The 26,760-nt window shown below is 47.6% G+C and overlaps 1 long non-coding RNA gene across 1 annotated transcript; it reads right to left on the bottom strand.

Moving 5' to 3' along the window:
• Positions 1 to 20,117: 20,117 nt before the first annotated feature.
• LOC140599047 (uncharacterized) lies at positions 20,118 to 25,260 on the bottom strand. Its single transcript, XR_012001710.1, has 2 exons — positions 24,988 to 25,260; positions 20,118 to 21,123 (listed from the first exon to the last, which is right to left on the bottom strand). It is a non-coding gene; the product is annotated as an uncharacterized lncRNA (long non-coding RNA).
• Between the last annotated feature and the right edge of the window lie 1,500 nt (positions 25,261 to 26,760).

Here is a 26,760-nt window from a genome sequence, read left to right as displayed (position 1 = left end):
TCCAGCCCCAGTCTCCCGGGATCACCACCTGTCAGAACAGATGAGATTTGTCTAGTGGGAGGCGCTCCTTACCTGTGTCAACATTTCTGCTGCTACAGCATCCTGCCGGCAGCCCCTCCCTGGAAGATGAAGGTCATGGAGAGAAGGCCTGGGGATAGGGGGACTATCTTAGTTTGAGCTGCTGTAACAAAATGTCCTAAATGCTTATAAATAGCAGAAATGTGTTCCTTGTGGCTCTGAGCTCAGGGTGCCAGCATGGTGAGGTTCTGGTGAGACTACCCTCTTCTGAGTGCATTTTCATGGGGCAGAGAAAGTGGTGAACTACCTCTCTGGTCTCTTCTTACAAGGACACTCATCCCGTTCACGATGGCTTCACTCTCATGACTTAATCACCCCCAAAGATCCAACTGCCACATACCACCACACTGGGGATTCCATTTCAATCTACGCAGTTTTGTGGGACACAGTCCATAATGGGGACCAGTGGTGCCGGCTCCAGCTCCTCCAGCAAAAACATAGATTGCCGTTGCTGCTCTGAGCCTCTTGAGTTTGAGAGAGCCCTCGATAGTAGGGAATGTCTAAACCATTGTGTGGCCTCAGACAGGAGCCGCAGGTGGTCGGAAGTTCTTTATAACATTTGCTTTTAAGAGAGAAAAGAATATTAGCTTTAAGTCTTCCTGTTTTAAATCAGAGCATCTGGGGCTCCGGCCTGTGCAGCTGTTAATCCTCATAATCACCAGTCGGGCTTACAGGAGTTGGCCATGTTCCCCTGCTGGCACCTGGACTTCCCAAGGCCGGATGCCCACCCCTCCCCTCAGCCACCCTTGGCACAGCAGAGTGGAGTGGGTAGCATGTTCAAGTTCTGGAGTCAGACAGTCTTGGATACAAGCCTGACCCTGCTGCTTCAGACTGTGACCTTGGATAAGCCGCTTCCCGTCACCAAGCCTCAGTTTATTCATCTGCAAGATGCTAATGATATTACCTACCTTACAAGGCAGGCTCTGAAGATTAGATGAGCTGAAGGTTCTAAAGCCCTCTAGCAGAGCCTGGCACATGAAAAGAATTCAATGGATGGGAATTTTGAAAAAGCAGCTCAAGGGATCCTGGGTTGCAAGAGAGTAGGAGCAATATGACAATCAATAGTGATTTCCTTGGGCCTAACATGTGCCAGGCACCATGCCAGTGCCACAGTGCCATGGGCTGTGTCCTGCTTGTGGCAGTGCAGGCTGCCGAGGGCCCTGGGCATCTAGCAAGGAGGCAGACACTGAGACTCCTCTGAGAGGAGGAAGGACCAACCCACTGTGCAGAGCAGAGGAGCCTCCTCTCTAGCCTCTAGTGTGAGGGATGGTTTTTATATAATTTTTATTTTTTATTAAAGATATTTATTAATTGATTTGGGAGAGAGAGCAGAGGGAGAGGGAGAAGCAGACTCCCACTGAGCAGGGAGCTCCACGCGGGGCTCGATCCCAGGACCTGGGAATCATGAGCAAGGCAGATGCTCAACCAACTGAGCCACCCAGGCTCCCAGAGGAGTGGTTTTTAAATGCTTCTTTGCCTCCTTGCCAAGCAATTACTGAGTTGCAGATGTTGGAACCCACTAGGGCTGGTTGAAGCAGAAGAGGGATTTACGAAACGATGCGGGATCCTGCACAGAGTCACTGGGCGGGCAGGAGCACGAGTCTTGAGGTAAGGCTACCAGAGAGACTCAGGCCTGTGCTCCCCAACCGGCTCCACGGGAAACGAGGGCAGCCACAGGCCAGAGCCGATTTCACTGCAACCACGGTCCCTTCGGCCACCAGAAGCTGGCCTTGTAACTGAGGCCACCCAGAAAGCCGGACCACAGCACAGAATCTGTGCCTGCTGCTGCCTGGGCTTCAGTTCTGAGCTGGGGACTCTCAGGGCAGAGCTGAGGCCCCGCACCTGCACCCCTGCCGCAAGGGAGCCTGGAAACCGAGTTCTGAAGTAGACTCAGGATGGCAAAAGTGACAGGGAATTCCCCTAAGTGAGAAGCTTTTCCCAGGATGGACCTTGCTCCATCACAAATATGTCCCTACTGGAAGCCCTGTGTAGGGAATGTGGGGGCATGTGACAGGAGGGGGGCAGACCCGGCTCCTAGAGGTGCTCACTGTCTAGTGGGGCAGACCGACATCTACACAGGTGACACTGCAGGTGAATGGAGGGGCTTATGGGGCATGACCATCCGCCCATCCACCGCCCGTCTGTGCCTGGCTCCAGTGGTCTAGTTGCCATGTGAGTACATTTGGGATCTCTCCAGTGGACCAGTGGAAAGGGAAGGGTCGGCCAATTTGGAACCAAGTCCTGACTTTCCTATTGACCATCCATATGCTTTTGAATCTCTTAATTTCCCTGAACCTCGGTTTCTTCATATGTAAAGTGAGGGCAGTCCCACCCACCACTGCCTGGTATGAGAGATGCCCAACAGAAGGTGGTAGTTTTATGGTTCTTGGCATGAGTGTGACAAGAGAGGCTTCTTTTGGTGGGGGCCTGGATGCAGTGTTTCAGGAGGTCGAGGAGAGGTTGGGACAGACAGGAGGGTCCAGGGTCCTTCTGCCTTGGGCTTTCTGGGATGTGTTGCCCTTGGCTGACAAAGGCATCCTTGGGACTAACGGAACAAATGTTCATTGTCAAGCTTCAACTTTGTCATTAAAGAAAACAAGCAGCCCTGTCATTCTAACAAGTGACACAAAGGAGAAGGGGAGGGGAGTCTCAGAGTCTCTATTTGAACAGGGCAGTGAAGAGCCAGACTCTGGGTTCTGGGCCACTGGCTGGAAGGTGATTTCTGTCCTGCATCTGGGGATGCCCAGCTGAGGGCTTTGGCTCTCTGGTGGGAAAGGAAGTAAGGGAGTGATATTCACCCAGGGTGGGCAGTTTGTCGCATGGTCAGGTCCCAGGTGTGGAGACAGATAGGCGTGGGGGTAAAGCAGGCAGCAGCCACATTTGACCCCCTTTCTCTGGTCTCCTCCGCATTCCTGTACGGTACCAGTCATAGGATCTGCGTCCTTCACCTTGTCCGACACTGACAGCTGTCTGGAGGATGCCACAGAGGCAGGGCAGGGACAGTGTATGTACCCAGAGGTGTATGTCCAGGGGATCTGGATCCCAAATTATTTGCTTCTTCCCTGGAGAAACTGAGTCAATGCATCCCGCCCTTTCGTCAAGCTTCCACTTGCTTACATGGACTGCTTCTCAGAACTTGACCTTGAGAGGTGCCCCAGAGAGTCCTCCTGAGGAACTAGCCTAGAGGGGGCAGTTTGGGGTGGTGGAAAGAATGGAAAGGCTCTGGAGTCAGGCAGACTTGCTTTTGACCTCTGGCTTCCTCTCTTACCTTTGGAGTGATCTTGGGGAAGTGACTCGCTGTGTTAACCTGTAAGACGAACATTGAAGTATTTCTCTGATGGAGTTATTGTAAGGTCAAGTGTGATGACATATGTACCCAGCAGAATTTCCTGCCTCAGAAAAGGTTGGAAGACTATTTGTATTCTGATCTATTCTCTGTCTGTCTGTCTCGCAGAGCAACTGAAGAGTTGCAGAAGAGTCCACCAGAGTCAATTTACAGGTGAAAAGCACTGACTTAGAGATTCTTTAAATGTTCTAAAAAAGATGGGAATTATAGACAAATTTGGTGAATGATACAAATGATTCATGGTATAAGACTCTAAAGGGGAAGACTGCTTTTAAAAAGGTTAGGAAGTTCAAAAAACTAAACAAAACACAGTTTAGACCATTCAATTTTGCAAACTTCAATGAATATTAAAATAACGATACTTAAAGACATCAGGCTTAAAAGGTCAAGTTCAAAGAAGGAAGAGAAGACACAAACAGAAAATCCTATTCAAGTTGATTGAAACTAAAAGGGACCTTTTCAACCCATGTAGGGATATGCTGGTTTCAGGTATGGCTTGATTCAGGAGGTCAAATGATGTCATGGGGCACAGCATAGAAGTCCATGCTGGCTCCATTCTCACCTAAGAGCCCCTCCTATGATAGCCAGATGGCAGCAACAATTCCAGACTTACACACTCCCAGGCTCAAGCTTAGCAGGAGATAGAGGCCAGGAGTCCTAGCAAATGTCTCATTGGCTGGATTGGTTTATGTGGTCATTCCTGAATGAATCACTGTGGTCAGCGGTTTTATTGCAATGCTTTTATTGACCAGGTTGACATCACATGCCCACAAGTGGGGGTAGGGACAGGGTGAAGTCAACACCAGCTTTCTCCATGAACTGAGAGTGGCTCCCCAGGAGGAAATTAAGCACCATTACCAAAAGAAGACAAAATGGATACAGGGTGGTCTAAAAAGCAAATGCCCACTCCAGTAGGATTGAGCAGACATTTGCAGGAGACAGAAGGCCAAATGAGCTAAGTCTTTCTAAAACATCAAGGATAAAAGAAAAGAATTTTTGTGCAACTTACAGCAAAAAAGAAAACCAGGAATAAAAAATCCACTACTTGAATAAAATGATATGTTTAGTAGTATTTCCAAATGGTGACTTTTAAAATATGTTTTGTAAACTTTTATTATTTGTTTCTAGTTTTATACATGAAGGTAGTTTGTATGTTTCCGGCTATTTGGAATTTACTAGAGTTTGATCTGTGACTGGTAAATGATCAATTTTGTAAATGTTGCACAGACACTTGACAAAAAGCTCCAGTTTCTGTTTGCAGGACAGTAAGTTCAATGTCTTAATAGACATTAGCTATTAATTAGACATTCAGCTATTAATGATACAGTTTGAATCTCCTATTGCTTTATTTATTAAGTTTGCCTTCTCAATCTTACATGAACTGAGACAAGTAGGCCAAAGTCTTCCACTGCAATTGAGCTTCTGTCAATGTCTATTCACACTTCTAAGAGTTTATGCTTAATATATTTCAATACTATCTTCTCCGGTCCATTAAAGTTCATGGACCGGACTATGATTTCATTATTGATCATAACTCTTATCAATATCAAATGACTCTCTTTGCCCTATTTAATGCACTTTGCCTTGACTTTTACACTATCCATGTTCTATATTGTCTTTTTCATTCTTTGGGTTCCCATTTTTCTGATATATTTGTGCTCTAGGTTCAGTGGAGCTTGGGGAAGATGGTATAATGTCTTTCGGGGATGGGTGGAACAGAGTTCTTTTTCTTCTATTTGCTCCTGTCCCTTCTCTTTGGCAATACAAACATGGACTGGAGGCGTGAGACAGGTGGAAAAGTTATTCAGACTCATCTGGCTGCTCTGGTTCCCTGCTCTAGGCTGAACAGAAAACTCTCAATCCTGGACCACTTGCAGAGGAGATCTCCAGGCCACTGTCTCTTGTCCTTGAGAAATCACAGAGTAGCAAGAGTTCCTGAAGATAGGTGAGGGGTGTACACCATTCCACTTTTCAAAAGAGGGGAAGAAATGACAGACCAGCATCCTTTGCTTCATGGGAGATAGGAAGAAGGATTATTACATTTGTGGTTTATATCTAGAAAGGAAGTGAGCATCATTGGGACCCAACATGGGTTCACCAAGAACAAATCTCGTCAAATAATATAATCTCTTTCTTTCTTTCTTTCTTTCTTTTTTAAAAGATTTTATTTATCCATTCATGAGACACACACACACACACACACACACACACACACACACACACAGAGGCAAAGACATAGGCAGAGGGAGAAGCAGGCTCCATGCAGGGAGCCTGATGTGGGACTCGATACCGGGACTGCAGGATCACGCCCTGAGTTGAAGGCAGCCACTCAACAGCTGAGCCACCCACGTGTCCCTCAAATAATATAATTTCTCCCTCTGACAACTCTATAGAACTTGAGCAAATTTTTTAAACTTTAATTTTTACAATCAGAAAACACAAAAAGAAAGAATAGCATAAAGAACCTAACATACTCATTCTACAGCTTCAACAATTTTCAACATGTGGCTTGTCTTATTTCACTCTCTGCCATACTCCCTCCCTCCACCTCCCATTATCTTGAAGCAAATCCTAGACATTATATAAATATTTCACTGTGCCCCAGAAAACCATAACCATAGCGCTATTATCACACCTGTATTAGTTGCCTGTTGTTGCATAACAAATTACCATGAAATGTAGTGGCTTAAATGATGGCAAGACATGGAGATTTGATCAGATTCAGGTTCAATTTACCTTTTTTTTTTTAAAGATTGATTTTTGGCAAAGTCCTGTACCATTTAGGGGTCTTTAGGGAAAACAGAAACCACACTGGGCATTTCAGCATAAGTAATAATTATGAGATCCAGTCACTATGCCTAGGGATGGAGAGCAAGGAGAAGAGGTTGGGATAACAGAATCTAGAACTGTGGAGTTGGGGCTCAGATTTCCTGGTGGCTACCACCCAGCTGCTGCTGTGGGGTCCTGTGAGGGGAGACAATGAAGGTCAGTGCTGGAGCAAGGGTGTTAGAATCCAGCAAGGCAGCAGGAAGAAGTAAGTCCCTTCTCCCTTCTCCTGAATCCCAGTCTCTTTTAGTGTCTGGATGGGCAGAGCTGAATATAAAGTCAAAGTGTAAGGGAGAAAGGTGATTCTCAGAGATACAGGGCCAAGAGGGGAAGGGGCTTGATGCTGAGAGACAGTAGCTGAGTTACTGGCATCCCTCTGCATAGGCAGTGTTTTATATTCATCAAGAGGTACACATTGCTTGGACAACTCTCATTTTATGTCATCAGTCATTGATCATGATGACCTTAATCCATTAATTCATTTGGGATTACAGAGTCAGCAAAGTATTTGACAAGATATGTCATGATATCCCTCCCTGCAGACCAGATGGAGAGATAGGGAATATAGATGGAAAACTCTCTAGGTGGGGTTGTCTTCAGTTGAACATTTGCAGTGTTGATGAATGGCTAAATGTCCACCTGGAGGGAAGTTTCTGGTAGTTGCATTTTTGTCCTTGATCCTGCACTATTTAGCTTTTTATTTTTTTTATTTTTTATTTTTATTTTATTTTATTTTATTTTTTTACCAATAACTTGAATGAAGACAGAGTATGTAGGGAGGTCATTCAAAGATATTTGTTGAGGGCAGCATTGCAGACCTTTTTTTCCCCACATCATGGCAGTGATGGAAATTGTTAATATTTGTACAGTCTACTGGGGAAACCCTGAGAGATGCTCACAGCCTAAGGTGACTGGCCTGGAATCTGGCTATCCTGGGCTCTGCTTGACTACTCCAAGGACTGAGGGGGATCAATACCCCAAGGCCTGAGGAGATCAATATCTGAGACACATCTAAAACTTACTCACAGCTCACCAGCTTGGAAGCTCTGGTCTAAAGAGATGCTTACAGCCAGAAATATGCCTCACATCACAACTAGCCCTCCGTATGAGGGTCCCAAGGGAGGAAAGCAAATGAGTAGTCAAATGACCACTTTATATTTGCTGTGTTGATGTCTGAACTTTCAGTGAAGAGCTCTCTGGCAACCTGAGCTGGGGCTCAAGTTATCATGGAGTAAGCTCAAAGCCTAAGAGGGGTGGGGAAGAAGGTTTCCCTCTTTTTAAACCCCAGACTAGGTAGTCACCTGAAACCAGATCCAAAGTGCGCCTGAGTCCTAAGACATCAGGGAATAGAACTCCTGCTATGAAAGAGAGAATTATAATTTCTAGTTTCTGTAGTACAAGTGGGAGGAGAGGTGAGCCCCTAAGACAAGCTAGCGGGTCTGGTCCCTTCCCATGGTGGGGTTAGGGTGACAGCAGGCAGGAAGGGAAAGCCCTAGGTTAACTGAGGAGATGCCATGGATTGAAAAGGAAGAGAAAAGTGCTAATCCCATGTGAGTAATCTTTTAAAATGCATTGTGCCCATCGTTTTGGGACCTGCAACCTGATTATCAACTCCTCCTCCCTGTATGCACGTGTATTAGTTATCCGTTGCTACACAACAAATTACCCCAAATATAATGGCTTAAAACAAAAACAACAAACATTTATTATTTCACAGTTTCTGAGGATCAGGAACCCAGGAGTGGCTTGGCTGGGTAGTCTGGTTCTTTCACAAAGTTATGGTCAGCTGCGTCTGCCATCACCGAGGCTTGACTGGGACTGAAGGTCTACTTCCTTCCATGCTCACCCACTTGAGTGTTGATCAAAGCTTTGGTTTCTTGCAATGTGGGCCTTTTCATGGGGCTGACATGGCTTTCTTCTTCTGAGAGAGAGAGAAAGAGAGAGCGAGAGAGAGAAAGAGAGACCAAGAGAGAGAACCCCAGATGGAATCTTGGAAATGAAATATCGTCACTTCTCTTGTGTTCTATTGGTCATACAGACCAATCTTGATACAACATAGGAAGGGACTATACAAGGGTGTGGATACTAAGAGGAGGGGATTACTGGGGGCTTTTTTGGAGATTGGTTACAATGGGTAGTTAGTAGGCAAATGGGGAGATAATACACTTCTAGAGCCCTTAAAGGATATGGCAGGAACATCAAATTGACAGAAGACTGAGTGCTGGGAGGCACAATCAATTCCTCTCATGACAGAACCAGGATCTGAAAAGACCTTTATGGGATTAAGCCTAACAAGATAAAATTGAGCAGAAACAATGAGGGGTCCTGTAATTGCATCCTCAGCACCCACAGCAATACTCAATCGGAGGACAGATAGATCATCAGTAGCAACTATAAAAATGACCTAGGGTTTTAGCTGTCAGCAGGGTCATAATGAATCAATAGTATGATGTGCCTGACAAAACTGTCACCATGGACTGGGCCTGGATTAATAGCAGGATAGGGAAAGAGAGTTGTGCTTGCCTCCAGTCTGGTCTAGTGCTCAGGTAGTACCGAGTTCTACTGGTTCCAGAAAGGAAATAAACTAGAATGTATTCAAAAGGAGAGGCCTAGGATGGCCAGGAGACAGGAAACATTGTCTTAGGGAACAAGAGGGTGTATGAGCCATGTGGCTCAGAGAGAAGGTCATTGGGGATACTAGAGCTGCTTCTGTTTTTAAGAGGAAGCCAGCTTGTTCTTTCTGCTCACAAGTTCCAGAGATGAGAGATGGGGGCTAGGGTGGCAGTGATCAAAGGAAGAGTTGTTAAGCAATTAAAGTGGCTCGAGGATGGAAAGCTCAGCCAGGTACGTTTTGGGTGTCTAGTCCCTGGGGCTGTGTGGGAGCTGAGGCTGGCCGGCCGTGTAGGGGGCTCATACATGTAAGGGGAATTTAGCGAGGTGGCTTCTCTGCTTCCTTCTGACCCTCACTTGCCATCATCTTTAACCTCCTCTTGAGACCAGAGAAGACCCAGACTCACAGCCCTGCAAGGGAGGACCACTAGCTTTGGAAGGGTATCCTACAGGGGCAGAAAATAATCTTAAGCTAGAGGGAGCATGGCCCAAGGACAGGGGAAAGACAACCAGGGCTCCCTACAACCTGACACGTGAGTCTCCCCTACTTCAAATACCCATGGGCTGTGTTCTGCTGTGCATGAAAGCTGTCCCCCCCTCCACTATTGGCCCCCACGCCCCCCCAAATGGAGCAGCCAGCTTCCTGGTCAATGTCTTGTCACTAATTCTCAATAGATGCTCCTATCTTTGGCCCCCAATTGCTATTTTGAGGCCTAAGTCTACCATGAGAGTGTCCCTCACTGACAGGGTCACAGACAAGGGCTTTATGCTGCAATTGACTGAAGCCAGTTCTGTCCCTGTAGGTGAAATTGTGACAGAGCCCGAGGAGATATTTGGGCTTGGCTTTCAGTGGAAGGAGGAAACCCCAGCCACCTCCCTCCCCCACACCCTCCTTCAATTAGTCAGGCTTGTCTTTCCTCTTGGCAGTGCAGGGACTCTTGCTATCCACAGCAGACCCATGATGTCCGTGTTGCTGCTGACTGCTCGCTTGCTGATCTCACCACCTTCATTCTTGTCATGGGCCAGTGGTCACATCTGTCTTAATGAATTACAGGCATTGTCTGTAGATCCAGGCAAAAGTCCCCAAACCTCCCCCCCATGTTGTGTGGCGATGCTGGAGAGTTCTCCTTCACCCTCTCCATCATGTCATTTGCTAAGATTGCTATTTGGGCTCCCTCCTTAAATCTGCACAAGGGAAAAAGAAGCAGGTGAATAACTGGGAGGGTCTATTTACTTAAAGGACATGAGATGTTGAGAAAACAACGTCTATTCATGTATCTATTGCCAATCACCCACCCAACTATTTATCATCAACAAGTTCATGTATTTATGAGTTCCTCCATCCATCATCCATGCATCTGTGTATCCACCCATCCACTTATCTATCCATCCATCATCCAGATACCCATTCACCCATCCATCCATCCGTCCATCCATCCATCCATCCATCCATCCATCCATCCATCTGTCCATCATTTAGGTGTTTGTTCATCCAATCATCCATTCACATGTCATCTATGAATCCATCCTCTATCCATCCAATCGTCAACCTAGCCTACTATGCATTTACCCGTCATCCATCATGTCCATCTGTGGTGGACGTGTGATGTGCTGCCCAGATCTCCTTGCAGTGAAGGTCTTTTTACCTCAACTGCTAGCCATGCTGGTGTCAAGAAGCCTTCAGAGGTCAGTTCCTCCAAGGATTGTCTCAGCTGCAGACAGCTGCCTTGCCCAAGGTTATGCCCCCTCCCAGGGCAGCTCACATCCAGTGACTGATGTATGTATGCATGGGTGTAAAAACCTCACCATCCTTGCCCATCAGAACAACTCTGAAGGTCTGTTCTTGCTTCAGAGTTCCCCATGGGTTGGCCAAAGATACTTTGGAGATTGCATTGTGGCTTGACTTCCTTTCTGCCCACTCTTGCTTCCCTCACCTCCTTCCCATAGGCATTGATCTCGAAGGCATGTCTTAATAAACATCCTGCATCTCCTCCTTCATGGAGAAGATAGCACCTGAGATGGCCCATGAAGGATGGGGGGTGGGGCAGCAGCAGGAAATTGAATTTGGTTATGTGGAATTGAAACAAAAGTGGCTTTTTTATGTAATAAGAATAGTCTGTGCAAGGCACGTAGAGTGCAAAATGAGAATTAGCTCCCTGGAGGGAACAGGCAGGTATGACAGCTGGGTGCAGCTGGACCTTGGGTGACCTCATGACATCCACTTCCTCTGCTCCCCACCATTCCCCCCCCCCCCCACAGAGCCCTTCCTTTGCTCCCAGCTCTTCCTCCCACCTGCCTCCCCTCTATACCCACAGGAAGCATGGGTTGGTCACCAGCCAAAGCTTTGTGGTCTGGCCATGGGGGAAGGGTTTAGAGGCCATAGCCAAGAGGAGGGCAGGACACTTTCCTGGCTGCAGGCAAGAGGAGGTGATGACATGCTGGGCAGGCTGTTTTATCCAAAGCTCCTCACTCCCCAGAAGGCTGCTTGCTCCATCTCACTCTTGGATTAATAAGAAACCAGATGGGCTCAGCTGGTTGGTGAGAGTTGCGTGCTAATGAGGCCAAGGTTGCAGCATGACCCCTGAAAAGGCCTGGAAGCTTTACACACAGAAAGTCTGTTCACAGATCTCTGACCCAGGTTCAGATGGTAACCTTGACCTTGGCCAGGTACACAGCCTCTGGCCCCTGCCATCACCTGAGCTGTGACCCTTAGCACAAACTGAGCCTTGTATCTGGCTGCAGAATGAGCCGCAAATACGAATCAATCAATTAATCAGCCATCTCGATAGCTCTGTGTAGAGGGACTTCTAGAACTGCTGAGTGCTGCTCTAGGATGATGGGGGATGAAGGCATTGCCTTGGGGCTATGGCCCGGCAGGCCCAGTACCAGGCTCCATGAAGTCCCAGGCTTGGCACACTTGGGTCTGGAAGAGACATACTCAGGGATGCTGGCTTCTGCTCACTGTCAGAACAGACTTTCTGTCTTTTGGTTTCTCCACAATGCAAAGAGCTGCTTTTCCAGGTAGTGAGCTCCCCATCAGAGAAAGAGTCTAGTAGTAGCTGTTGGATGAACATCCATCAGTGGCTTCTAAAGAAGATGCTTACACTGAGTGGGGCCTTCCTTGGACACACCATTTGCTGACTGTGTGGCCTGGGCAGTGATCTACCTTCTCAAAGCCTTGATCTTCACATCTGTATAATGAGGATAAAGAAGTATGTACTTCCTGGCCCTGGGGTAAGTGCTCAGTGAGACTGTACATATGAAGCACCAAACACAGTGCACAGTGAGTGGTCAGTCCGTTGTAGGCATCTTTATTATTGCTCTGAGATTATCGACAGAAGGAGGGCTATCGAGTATGTATCTCAGGCCTTTGAGAAGGGTCACAGTGAATGCTGCCCCCTTTAGCAGATGGCCATGGTTAGAGGTTAGCCTGTGACCTAGAGAAGGGGCAGGGCCATGGACCCAACAGAGCCATTCTCCACACCCCAACCTCTAGGTCATCGCACTTGTAAAAACCCCATGGCCCCTTGGCTTTATGTCCTGAGAAGTGAGTGGGGTCAGGGACTCTCCATCCACATGAGGAATGCCAGCATACACTCCCACCCTCCCACTCATGCTCAAGCAGGATTAATGCCATTTTGCAGGCTCAGCGAGAATCACAGGCGCCTCTAATGGTTACCATGACAACACTGCACAGGGAGGAGCAGGGCGGGCCTGACTTGGAGATGGGAAGCAAGTTTCCAAGGCAGCGCTGCTATCTGGTTTGCTGCACAGTGAGCCAACTGTGGGGTGAGGGCGATGCAAAGGGAAAGGGTGCTCGGGCACGACCCAGCCTTCCTGAGACCCGAGATCTCTGTCCTCAGAGCTGCTGGAGACATACCCTGGGTCAAAGTCCTCCAGCTGCCAGGTCTCTCATCAGAAGCCTGGCTGCCACCTGTCCTTCATCCTGGATCCCACCTCTGTTCTTAGACCCCACGGTGATTTCCCTACGTCCTCTGACTCAGAATGCACCCAGGGCTCTTCTGAGTTGTACCTTGTGTCCCAGATGCTGTCAGGGGAAGAATGTGAGAGGACAGAACGAGTTTACTAAAATTCAAATTTGATCAGGTTTCTCCTCTATTAAAAACCTTCAATGGCTCCCTAGTGCCCTCGGGATAATAGCCAATCCTTTATCACTGCTCACAGACTCTTGGCATCTGCTCCTGTCTACCTCCTCATCTCCTTTCCTGCCATTTCTCACCTCTCTACCCTGGATTCCATCCATATAATGAGATTTCGTGCCTCTGGAGGGGTGCAAACTCTCTCACCCCGGGGCCTTGGCCTGTGTTAGTTCTCTCTTTCTGGACATCTCTGCCTACTTACCTGGCTGCCTTCCACTCACTCCTCTTTTCTTAGCCTAGATGGTGTGACCCTTGGGAAGCTTGTGGAAGGATGAGGAGCCAGTCCCTCTTTGCTCCCCAAACATCGTCCTCTCATGAAAGCATGAATCATCCTAGATTAGAATCACCCCTTTACTTGTCTTCTTCCTCTGGACTCCGCACTTGCAGTGTGTGGCCTGGGTCTGTGCCCAGAAGGTGCTTGGTGACAGTTATGGAATGAAGGAGGCCCCCACCTGTCCTAGGCTGACTCTCCTAGGGGAGGTGGCGAACTGGGTAGAGGCTGGTACCCCTGGGGGTGGAGGAGAGGCTGGAAAGTGGCTGCTGTAAGAGTGTTAGCTCATCAAGCCTTAGAGAAAAACTCAAACAAGACCCTAGACATCTGGTTCCCCCTACACCAGTGAGAACTGGAAACCATTTAAACATCGGGCCTTTGGGAATTGGGTCAGCCAGCTGGGTCTGTCCTCTCCATGGAGCATTATACAATGATTGTGCAAAAGGGCCACTGCCAGAAGAAAAAGGATCTGAGGAGATCATAGCAACGACTATGCAGACACATGGCAAAATGTGGGGGGAATGTGTTAGATGTGAAAAAGCAGAATGCAAAATCATATATGGCGCAGTGGGTGCCTGTGCAGGTGACATCTGGGAGAAGGAATCAAGAGCCCATGAACATTCCACCCATGTTAGAGGCTGGTAGAGATAGGGGCCTGCCTGGGGTATGGGGCAAAAGCGAGACAAGTAAAGGCAGCTTCCTAGCTCTTGGAAGAAGGGGATTCACCCCTAAGAGCCTAAGAAACAGAGAGAGACAGAGAGGCAGAGTATCTTGTTTCCCATGTCTTCTGACCTTCCCCTTTGACTGCTGTAGGGCTCTGCTGGGAAGGGCAGCCTACATATCCTGTGGGCCACCTGGAGAAGACATTGTGGGTAGGCCTGGGGAGTTCTGGGGTAGGGCATGGACCTACCTTCAATCCAGGCTTTGTCCCTGCTGCCCCCAGCTCCCTGGCCCTGAGGAAGATGTGCCAGGTGGTCTTTACTCCCTGTCCGCGGCCGTCCCTGGAGCTGGTTGGCTTTGCCAGGCCTTCTCTCCTTCCTGAGCCAGACCCGTCTGCACTCTGACTATCCCCCTCTCTTCCAAATGCTTCTGCCATCTACCCACAGAGGGCCATTTCGAGGTTCATTTTCTGTCAAGACCTGCCTGTTTCCCTTCCATTCCTGCCCCCACCCCATATTGTCCTGACACTGTCACCAGACCTTCTTCCTTCCCTGGGGACCTAGGAAGGAGCTCAATTTCACCCCCATCCCAAGGAAGAGCCTTGCTTCCTGCACCTCTTCTCCCTCCGTGAGCCTCACCTGAGATCTTTCCTCTTTTCCTCTGGACCCTTGTGAGTCTCAGGCAGGGGTCTGCCCTCATCACAGGTCCCAGTGAGCTGTTCTCAGACTAGAATATGAAGCCATTGTGTTAGAAGAAAGGTTAAAATGGGCTCTGTGGTGGTGCAATAATCACCGAGGGAAAACTGAAGTCTTGGTGGCAGGTTGGTGGGGAGGTATTTGGGGGCATAGGGTCAGCTCTATGCTCCCAACATCAACCCACAGAGGGGGGTTTGAGGTTACCTTCACTTTCTCCTTCGTATTCTGTATTTTCTCAGGCATCTAAAATAAACATGTTTACTTTAAGAATCAGGAAAAAAAGAGCATCTGGGTGACTCAGATGTTTAAACGTATACCTTCAGCTCAGGTCATGATCCTGGGATTGTAGGATCCTGGGATAGAGCCCCGCATTGGGCTCCTTGCTCAGCAGGGAGTCTGCTTCTTCCTCTCCCTTTGCCTTCCCCTCCCCCTACTTGTGCTCTCTCTTTCTCTCTCTGTCAAATTAAAATAAATTTTTTAAAAAAAATCAGAAAAAAAGCTAATAACAAGCTTCTTCCTTCTCCACCTTGGACTGCTTCTATTTTGCACCCCCCCTTATAATTACCCTTAAGCCAGGGAAGGGCCCAGCACAGACAGCAGGTTGGAGAGCAGAGCCTTCACTCATCCCTCCAAGAGCCAAGTAATAGGGATTATGAGTTTGCAGTCAGGTAGTTCTGGATTTGAGTTCAGACTCTACTGTTTACCTGCTGCATGACCTTAGAGGAGTTTCTTCACCTGAACCCAGTTTCTTCCTCTATGTTAGGTAGTTCATAATACTTATGTCAGGATTCTTCTGGGAATTAAACATGTTATCAGTTTTCTGTGCCTAGCCCATTGGTCCAAAGTTAGCATGCCATAAGAGATGTCTTCTTTTTACAAGGGGAGAAAGAAAAGTTGTTTTGTAAAAGCAACTTCATAAAGCCCTACATGGAAACTTTTATTCATATCTGTGTTGTGAACCTCAAAGTTTGACTTGAAGGATATTCCAGATCAGTCTTCCTACCTTGGTGTCTGGAGATGGATGGAACTCTGACCAGGCTGCAAACGTGGGTATTGCTGGCATGTGGTTGGTCTCTGTGAAGGCTCTGCTGATGCCTACCATTCCACCTGCCAAAAGGACCCACACTGCTATGGGTAGGGAGTCTTGATGGGATGGGTGAGGTGGGGTAGCTGAGAATGTCCACATTTCATTTGAATCCAGAGGATGGGGAGGAACAGAAAAAAGTATTGGAGGAAACAATGGCCAAAAGCCTTCCAAATGTGATGAAAAGTACATATGCACACATCCAGGCAGTACAATGAGTCCCAAACAGGATACACACACACACACACACACACACACACACACACACACACACACACATTTACTGGTCTGTCATGATCAAATTTGTAAAACCCAATGCTAAAGAGAAAATCTTAAAAATAGCCAGAGAACAAAAAACAGAGGAACATGATAAAATGATCATAGACTTCTTGCCAGAAACTATGTAAGTCAGAAGATAATGGGAATTGTATTAACTAAGAATTGTACCTCCATTGAAAATATTCTTCAAAAATGATGGCACAATAAAATCTTTTCCAGACATAAAAAAGCTAAGGGAATTTGTCTCTGGAAAACCTACACAATAAGAAACATTACAGGAAGTTCTTTAGGTGGAACAAAAATGATACAGATGGCAAAGTGGAGCTACATAAAGGAACGAAGAGTGTCAGAAGTGGTAAAAATATGGGTAAATATAAGTTTTTTTTTCTCATTTTAAAATTCCTTTAAGAGATAATTTATATTGTGATGTTTATGATACAGATGGAAATAAAATGTTTTCAGTAATAGTGTAAAGGACAGACGGAGAAATGAAAACGTATTGTTTTCAGCTTTCATAAACAAGTTAAAGCTACATATTTTAAATCTTAGAACGATCACTAAAAATAAAACAAAGAGGTATAACTAATAAGCCAATGGAGATAAAATGGAATGATTAAAAAAGAATACCTAATCTGAAAGAAGACAAGAAAAGAGCAAAAAGGAACAAAGAACAGATGAGCATTTCACTTAGCATTTCAGAGATTGTCAGACTGGGTAAAAAAGCAAGACCAAACAATATGCTGTTTACAAAAAACTTATTTTAAATATAAAGACACAGATAGGAAAAAAGTCAAAGGATGGAAGAAGATACACACTGCAAAACTAATTATAAGACTATTGGAATGGGGGACTCCTGAGTGGCTCAATGGCTGAGCATCTACCTTTGGCTCAGGTCATGTTCCCGGGGTCCTGGAATTGAGTCCCGCATCAGGCTCCCCAAGGGGAGCCTGCCTCTCCCTCTGCCTGTGTCTCTGCCTCTCTCTCTGTGTCTCTCATGAATAAATAAATAAAATCTGAAAAAAAAAGAATGTTGGAGTGGCTATATTAATATCAGACAAAGTAGATGTTTGTTCAAAGTCAGAATGGAGAATATTACCAGGGATAAAAGAGGGACATTTTATAATGTTAACGATTTGATTCTCACCTCTGCTACTCTCCAGCTGGACGATGTTGACCTTGCCTCTCAGCCTCTTTGAGCCTCAGTTTCCTCTTCTGTAAAATTGGTTGCCTGCCTTGTAAGGTCAACGTTGGTGTAAAGCTCCAAGCATGGTGCCCTGGCTTTGTGTGATCTTCAGGGTTCTTACTATTATGAATGAGCCCCAGATGCTGCATGTCCCTTCCCCAGGGCACAGTCCCTGTGTCTTTTCCAGGCCTCCCACCCTAGGCTGCTTGACAGTTATGTACACCTGCAATCACCCTCTGGCACATAACAGAGGGCTGCTGATTTTATCATTGACTTTTATAAGGAAGCTCTTTGACACCTACTGGGAGCCCAGGCTGGTGAGTTATGATCCAACCAATTCCTGGCAGTGTGGGGTAGGCTCACTAGTAGATGGTCATGGGAAAAGTTTTGTGGATAAGTCATTTACTTTCTCCAAGGTGCTTGCAAAGGCTGTGGCCAAAGGACATCAATGATTGTCTCTGGACTTGGATTTTTTTTCATTTGAGTAAGAATTTCTCATCTGCAATAGCCCAAATATGCTATAAGAAACAAAACCCCAAATAACTAAATTTTAAAGACAGCCTCAAAGGACTTTTCTATCAAGAAATTATTTGCCAATAATAATTTTAAAAATAGGGGAAGAAGACATTTCTGGTGCAATGGCAAGATTTCTGGGCTTTGGAGTTGTGTAGACTTGGATTTAAATCCCAGGTTTGCTGCTGTGTTCATTTGTCCTACAAGTGTTTCCTGAGGATCCCAGGTCCCATAGGGGTTGGAGATCAGTGGGAAACAACGGATATATCCCAGTCTTCATGAAGCTTCTGTTCTAGCAGGGGAGACAGTAAATAAATAAACAATAAACTAAATAAATAATTGCACATAGTGACAAGTGTTATGAAGGAAATAAAGTAAAATAGTGGAATGGAAGGTGTGTGGATGGTCGGGAGAGTGGGACCTCTTGGGAGTTATGTGTGATACCTGAATGAAGGGAATCCAGCCAGGCCAAAACAAGAGAGAGAGCAGAAGGAGCAACAAATACAAAGGCCCTGGGGGTATGGTTTGAGGACAAAAAGGGGGCCAGTGAGGTTGGAGGGGTGTGAGTGGAAGGCTGGGTCATGCAGACCCCTCCCCCCCCAGGTCATAGTCGGGTAGGCAGTGGAAATCTCTGTAGGATTTGAAGCCACTTACCAGCTGGGTGTCCCTGTGTCATATTAATCTACCCAAGCCTTCATTTCTTCATCTGTAAAGTGGGTGACACAAGGCCCATTTCACGGTATTGGAGCACTGGAAAGTTGGGCACCATGACACCCATAAAGATTTTTTAAAAATGATACATGAAACCTTGTAGGCACTTAACAAATGCTAGTCTTCTTCCCTCCCTGGGCCTCAGTTTCCCGGAAATTGAAAGGATGAGACTTGGTGGTTTCTGCGATGCCGTTTAACTGGAACATTCTCAGTGCTCATAAAAGGAAGGGGAGTTCTAAAGCTAAAACGTTAGGAACATTACTTCAAAATGAAGATAAAGTATCTCAGAAATTGTGTTGTAAATCATTGCTGAAATAGGATTCCATTTATAAAAATTCAATTTGAGTCCAATTTTCTCAGGAACACACACTTACCGTACAGAGTAAGGTCAACCTGTGAGTAACACTCTCCCCTTCAGACTCCCCTGCATCTCGGCACGGGGCCTGGGGCAGCTTTGGGGATCATCTACAGGTGACTGTCTGAGGCCCCTCCACTCAAGAGCTCACTATCCTTATGCTCTGATGACCATTAAGCTCTGGGTCAGGCAGAGGGGGAGAAAAATCTGTAGGGAAGAGAGAGGGCCTCTGGGACGTCCTGGAATTCCAGGGCTTCCCTTGAATCCCCAGATGCAGTGCCGCTAGTTCCTAGAGTACAAGGAACTCTACATGCTACCTGACTGGACTCCTCGATCTGGGCAAAGGTGTGTCCATGTCACCTTCCCGCGGAGCTCAGATGTAGTACCAGTATCTTTTCTGGCAATCTCTCCAGCAGCCTCTACCAATCATCTGCGGTTAGCAGGTGAGTAAACCTCTTTGCCATTCCTGATCTAGCCTTACTTCCTAGATTGGGCAAACTGAAGCCCAGAGAGGTGAAGTGACTCGCCCAAAGCCACACAGCTAAGTGGGAGAGCCTGGTCTCCTGGCTTTCCTCTGCCCTCTGCTGACCGCAGGGAGTGAGAGACTGTGGAGAGGATCTGCTTCCAGGGACAGAAATGTGTCTTTTCCACATTGCAGATATGGCCGTGGAGACACAGGGACAGTGGTCCAATAGAGCTAGCAGGACTTCTAAGACCGTCTCTCCCTCTAGTGCTTTCTTACTCTTTCATAACTAACAATCCACTGACATTCTGGCACATGTGATTTAGGGAGAAGCCCACAGCTTCAAGGGTGGGCCCTGATGGACTTTAGATGATCAGCAGATCCCCCACCACCCCCACACAACCCGTGGCCACAACAATTTGTTTGCGATGGACAGTCAAGTCAGTCAAAGCCAAGGAGAGGCCATTCTGGGGCAAGTTCTGGCTGTGATCTGGTTTGGCTGCCAATTTATTATGTGATCTTGAGCCCATTGTTTCAATCTGAGGCTCCAAATTTGAAAAAAATGTCTGCTTGAGGGACAGAGTGGGAGCAAGATTACAGTTTTCACACTGGAGGTCATGGCATCCCCAGGGCGGCTCTCAGGGTGTGGGGGCACGCCTGCTTCCTCTCCCCTCCTCAAATGTACCCAGACCTACTCTCCTCTCTGGGCTTCTGTGGAAGGTTTAGTTTGGAGAAACTAAACACTTTCCATCTGAAAGAAGCGTGGTGGTTCTAGGGACAGGTGCCCTCACAGATTCCTCCCCACTTGCCCTGCCCACCTCTGGCATTCCAAAATCCAGGGGCCTGCACAGGAGCTGAGAATCTGGGTGCATTGAGACCCCCATTTTCAAAAAAGATCAACAAATATTTATTGAGTATTTACTGAAATGCTATTGAGGAACTGTGCCAGGCCAATTGAGTCTGTCTGAAATAGTACATCTGTTTAAGAGGAACATGGACACATGCTCAACGAAGAAACTTTGGAAAACAGAAAATCACTGAGAAATAAGTAAAATTCATAGATAATCCCATCTGAGCACATCCATTTCAGCGAGCCATTCTTTTTTCCTCTCTTCCTCTTTGTCTCTCAGTGTTTCTGGCTGTAAGCCCAGTTTTTCATTTGGACCCTATTCCTGCCCTTGGCCCTCTTCCCCTTCCAGTGTTCCAAACAGAGACTCAACTTACAGACAGAAAAACACCCCTGATCTCCTCTTCAGTTCTTGCTGAAGCCATTCTCAGTGTTTCAGGGCGTAGGCAGGTAGGGCTCATTCATCCCTCCTTCTGCAGAGTCAGGGACCTGAAACCCCAGGCTAAGAGAGGCTGCTTCCTCTAATGCCATGATCCATCCTAGCAGGAGTTGGCAGGAAAGAGAACATCACATTGGTGAAGCAGGCGATTGCCAACATAAAATACCTTAAAAGGTACTGGAAAGATTGCATGGTTGTGTGTGTGTGTGTGTGTGTGTGTGTGTGTGTGATTCCAGCTCTCTCCAAGGACCAATGCAGACAAAGCCACACATCTTTGCAGAAAGTTAAGTATCCCAGAAGATATTAGTCTTTTACATGTTAGTATGAATGAGGTCCTTTAGATCTTCCTGGGGGATGGAGTCTCAGGCAGCAGGCTATCCCATGTCCCAGAATGGTGATCCTTCCTCTGTTCTTCTGTGCCATCCTCCTCTACTATTGCTTCTTTCACAGCGCATTAGGATTTAAACGTCTGCCACCTTCATGAAACTGAGCTGCTGAGTCTTAAATCCCCAGCGGCTGGGCCAAAGTGAGCATCAGTAAAACCTTCTGAATTAGCTCTCCTCACCTCACACTGTGTCGCACCACTGTTTTTCCACTTCATATCTGGAATTACAATTTGAGATCATACATTTGTGAACTCAAGTGTTCATTTCTTGTTGCCTCTGCCACCAGCCTAGAAGATCTACGAGCGTAAGGGCCGTTTTAGTTTGGGTTTCTCCAAAAGCAGAGCCTAAGAGACAAGGACTTTCATGCAAATATTTTTATTTGGGAGGTGAGCCCAGAATGACTGTACTGTGAGGGAGCAGGAAAGGGAGGAAAGCCAGCAAGGGTCTGCTAGTCAGGGGGTTACTGCTGTGGGCAGCTGGAACTCACTCTTGTTGGGGAGCCTCTGAGAGTTTGCAGAACACACCTCCAAATTTTCTCCCTAAAGGGCAAGGCAGCTGGGATGTTTGTGCATCAACTTTCAGGCCTTGTTTGTTTAGGGTTCCTCCTGGGATATTAACTCTGGCCCCCGGCTGGCTGGGGGGAATGTGTTCCCACAACTGGAAAATGCAGGCAGGGGGAGGTGGGAATCATCAGAGATGAATGGAAACTGAGGGCATAGGTTGGGGACGCTCAGCATCTGTGTTGTGTGCACCTCTGTATCCTCAGCCCGCAGCCCAGTGGCACAGACGTGGGCAGCGGTCCTGGATGACCTGTGGACCGACTCAGTGAGCAGGGGACTGTCTTCAGATAATACGGGTTCTCGGAGCAGAGAGCGCTGGAGCCGAGCAAGCCCTTAAAACACTTTCACCTCCAGTGTTTCCCAAAATGTACTAGGCCCCTTGGGAAAAAGGGCTTCATGGACACTCAGCCTACTGTGTATTATTGCCACCTTTGGAGAATTACAATCCATGCTAACATAGCTAATGTTCTGAGAGATCCTGCAATAAAGAAATCTGTTTAACTCAGTGGTCCCAATCATTTTTTTTAAAACTGGAAACTCCCTCCACTTTCCCCCTTAACCCATTTTTGGAGCTGTGGCTGCCCTCAAATTGAAGGTTGAGGTGCAGAGGGTGGTGGGGGTCGGGGGCGGGGGACTTCCCCAAGGCCTGGCACCCAGGCCTGCTGACTCCCACCCACTGACCACTGCTCTGTGTATGGGACATTCTTCACCTCTCTCTACCTGCTTCTTGAACTCCTAAGCTTCAGCTTCCAGAGCAACATTGGGGTGACCCAGAGTTCTGGGGTGGGTCCTCGCAGACCGTTACTCATCTTCCAACCTACCACACCTGGACTTCTGGATTTTCCCAGGTGCTATGAGGTAGACTTGCCTTCATGGTGGGGTGGGGCTAGGTTCAGGCCTGAAGGAGGGGGCTGAGAGACTTGAAGCAGGCCAGAAATTTCCGATATGTTTACCCAACGCTTAGGCTGAGTCTCCATTTATTTACATTGAACATTTCGGTAACCATCTGCTCTTAAACTAAACGGAAAATTATCCTTCTCCTACTGTGATGGCAGCTCCCTCGGATGTTTTTAATAAAAAAAAATCTATCATTTTAATGCAGACAGCTCAGCTAATAAAAATGATCTCTGTCATTAGTAATTATCCCACAAATACAATGCAAACTAGCAGAGAGGACTGTAGGAGCCCCCACTGCCCGGAGCCTCCTTGGGCCTGGGGCAGGGTGGGTGGCCCAGCACCTATGGGAGAACAGGTGAGTAAGAGGAGGGAGGACCCCTGGAATTCATAAAGACCAGTTCTGGGCAGGCCAACAGAGGGTCTGGGCACAGCTCTGGTCCGATTCTGCAGAGTATGAGAGCAAGAAGGGGCAACAGAAATAACATATCCCACTGAGGGTGAAGGATATGAATGATTAATTACTAGCTTTCCCCCCATTTTTTGCCATGTAGCCCTGGAAACCAGAAACTACAACCATATCAACCAGTCTGTCTGCAGGAAAGGCAGCTGGGTCTCAACCAGGGGTTGTAGGTTCAAATGACCTTGGGACCCCACATGTAATATAAACATGTGGAGCTTCAGAGGTGTAGGAAAAACAGAATCGTGGTCCCTTGGTAAACTAGAAGATGCATTTTTTTACCTAATAATATTTGAATAAAAAAAAACATTAAACACAGACTTGGGGAAGTTAAATATGTTACAGGTTGGATCTGACTATGAGTCATTGGTTTGGGACCTCCCCCTCCAGAGCCGGGGAGTGTCTGGACCCCTGTATCCCAGCTACGTGCTGAGAAGCAGATGGAGCTGGAGCTTGGGAACAGACGATGAATGCATCTTGGAAACAGAGCCTGAGGTTTCCCAAATCCTAAGCCTTTCCAAACAACTGGATCCTGGAATTAGGTAGGTTGTAGGAGGAGGAGGGAAGGAAAGGGATGTTTGTTAAGTTTCAAGTTCAAGTTGAGGAGTAGTCCCAACCCCTTGTAGCTGGATGGGTTGGTTCCAAGTCATTCAGTTGCAAGGGACACAAATCCAAACTGGCTTAAAGACAAAAGGAATATTCGGCTTGTGTAACAACAACAAAATCTAGGAGGTAGTTCCAGGTCCAGGCACAGCTATATTGAGGGTCTCAAATGAAACCTTCAGAAATCTTTTTTTTTTTTTTTAACCAATTTTCCAGCCAAGCTTTCTCCTAGAAGGGTGTCTTCTCCAGAGGCCACCTGTCTCCTGGGGCAAGATGGCTGCCAGCAGCTATCTTAAAGGAAGGAACAGGACCCTTCCAAAAACATGAACTGATGTCCCAAAGTTAAGTTCCATTGGCTCTGATTAGCTCAGTCGGGACACACTCCCAGCCCTGAACCAATCACTGTGGCCAGGTGATACCACACCCTGATTGGCCAAGGCCTTGCTCATCGGCCCACCCCAGGGGGTGGGGTCAATTCCTGAGAGAGGGAGAAGAAAAAGAAGGAGGAGGAGGAAGATGAGGAAGAAGAGGAAGAGGAGAAAGAGAAGGAAGAAGAAGAAGAAGAAGAAGAAGAAGAAGAAGAAGAAGAAGAAGAAGAGGAAGAAGAAGAAGAAGAAAAGAGAGAAGAGAGAAGAAACTGAAAGCTGCAGAGGAGCCATTCAGAGGGAGGGGTGAATAGATGCTGGGCAGACCCCACCCCACAAAGGAAGATCAAGAAAGGAAAAAACTAGGTATGTATTGGGTGCCACTCTATATGCCAGAGTGGTCTGCACACTGTGCCGACTGGGATAATTCCGTAATCCCAGGAGGTAGGGGTGCTACAACCAGGTTACAGAAGAGGAAGCGGTGGAGCTCTGAGGAGCTCATCACTCACCTGAGATTGCCCGGCTGGTGCAGAAAAGGGTGTGCTTTGTAGCTGGATGGAATGAAAGGGCCCCTGGGTTCAGTGTGCGTAGCTGCCCGTGCACTGGACTGTCCCTCCAGACCTGCTCCGACCCTGCAGGCCAACTGCTCTGGCCGTTATCCCTTTTCCTATTGGGGTCTGTGCCTTTTCTTTATTGACCAGTAGGAGAAAAAAATGCATGGCCATAGTCAGCTAGGGGGGATCTGTAATGAGAAGTGCATGGGACTGAACGTCTGCCTTCCCCATCTGAGAGTTCCTAGCAGGGCAAAGAGTGTGTCTTATTTACCATTGGGTCCCTAGGTTCTATCGAAGCTTTGGATTGGGCTCAGGATAGGGTCAGGAGATCTGAATCCCTGTTTTGAATCTGCAACCCCATGCCCAGCCTTCTTGGCCTCTCTACTGTCCCATGGGGGCACCTGAGGTGCCTCTCCTGACCCCTAGAGCTCCCCAGCACGTCGTTTTGGAACTGTAGGTGGGGGTAGGAGGACTCACTGAGGGTTTTTTGGATTTTTCACATCCTCTGGGAGGTGCTAGGTCAGCTCCTGGTTGACTATTCATGTTGGTCTCCCTGTGATTCCAGAGCCCGGGGTCTTCCATGTTGGAAGCTGCCCTAGACAAGTGTTGGTTCAGGAGAGAGTCCAAGAGGGAAGCTTGTCTCACCTGAGAAGTCCAGGAGTAGGAGAGGGAGCGCCCAAGTTCCTTCTCAGACACCTCGCTGTGTCCCCTTCCAAGCTGACATCCGACTGGTCTGCATGGATCTGGAGAAGGGAGTCCGAGCTCTGAAATCGGGCTCAGTTGTCCCTTCCCGGTCATCACACTGATCACTTTCGATCTATCTGTGACAGCCGTGCAGACCTCTCACTTCCAGGCAGCTCTAGAGGGACAGGCAGGGGCAGGAGGGAAGGGAGGCCGCTCCAGCCCCACAGCCCCCTCCCAGCTTCCCAATCACATCAAAAATTTCTCTCGGCATTGTTTCCAGTCCCATTAATATTCATAAGCGACTTTTCTATTGTGTTTGCAATTTTCCAGCAGACAGACAGGCCCGCATTCCCTGTGTTAATAGGATGCAAAGCTCACCAACTCAGATCTTATTAGCAAATCTCCATTAGATACCACGGCCCTTCTGGGCTGCATGATAGGCGAGCTTTCCACCACGGGTGACAGCTGGAGCAGGTCTTAATCCAATATGACTTTGCAATCCCCACTGCAGAGACAAACCCGAGGAGGAGCCAGAGCCAGGAGCAAATCCGTTCGAGCTGGGCATCCTATTCAGGGGTGGAAATGGAGTAACTGGGGTAGCCAGAACGGAGAGGCTGGGATGGGTGGGCCGCCTCGCCTTCCAGAAAGAGGCACTTTATTAGTCCCTTCTTTCAATCACTTGGACTTTAATTTATTCAAAAGTACGATCACTGAGCATGTCCCTTGTGCCTGGCCCTGCGCTGGGCGGTGGGATGTGAGTGTGACCATGAACTGCTTTCTCTTGGCAGGGGCATTCTGGATAGTTGGGAGGTAGCTGTGTTTATGCCCCATAGCAGGTGCTTGCCCCATAGCAGGTGCCAAGAAGAGGGATGCTCAAAGTGCTTTGGCCTCCAGAGTGGGGGGAGCCAGATACACAGGGCTTAGCAACATCTGGGAACAGGTGAGCAGCATCTAGGAAATGTGGGTGGGGAACATGGAGGCGGGGAGTCATTCGCAGCTCTGCCCCGAACTTGACGGCTCTTACTAGCCTCATGACCTTGACCAGGTCTCTTTACTTCTCTGTGCTGCAGCCCATCTGTAAACTAGGAATAGCAATGGTACCTTCCTCCTAGAGTTGCTATCTGACCAAATGCTGCTTGACACATAGGAAGCAATATGTAAGTATAGCTATTATTCCTATTATTGTGTATTTGAGGAACTCTGAGGTTGCTCCCAGTTTTAACTTACTTCAACTGAGCCTTATATTTTGTGTTGTGGGGAATAAGCCTGATGTGTAGGAGAGTGCCCCGCTCTGTCTGGGCACACAGAGGCCCACATTAGCTCTGTGGCTGCTTGTGTAAAGCTGGGCATTCAGCGGGCACCCAGAGAAGGTGGTATGTGGCTCCAGCCCTAAACTCATCAGCCACGGGAGTGACCTGGATGTGGATGAGGAAAGCCCAGGTCCTGGAAAACAGGTGGTCAGAATCTGTGAAATCACGGAATTGAAGTAGATGGCTCGGAGGGAGTCGTACATGGTCTGAAACAGATTCAGGTGACCATGTGGCCCTAAAGGCTCTAGGAATTGCCCTGAGAGTCTGCGTCCTGGGGGAAGCTTTGCTGTCCTGGGCCTAAGGCTCTTGCACTGGCCCTGCTTTCATCCCCCCCCCCCCACTCCCACCAATAAGGGAGCTGTGACTCCTAATTCCCAGCCCCACTTCGGGGGTCAGGAGAGGCACCTCCTAATTTTTTGGAGTT

This window comes from Vulpes vulpes, chromosome 5 (genome assembly GCF_048418805.1).
Source record: "Vulpes vulpes isolate BD-2025 chromosome 5, VulVul3, whole genome shotgun sequence".
NCBI lineage: Eukaryota > Metazoa > Chordata > Mammalia > Carnivora > Canidae > Vulpes > Vulpes vulpes.
The sequence above is the reverse complement of the archived record's forward strand: the minus strand, read 5'-3'. Positions and strand labels throughout refer to the sequence as shown.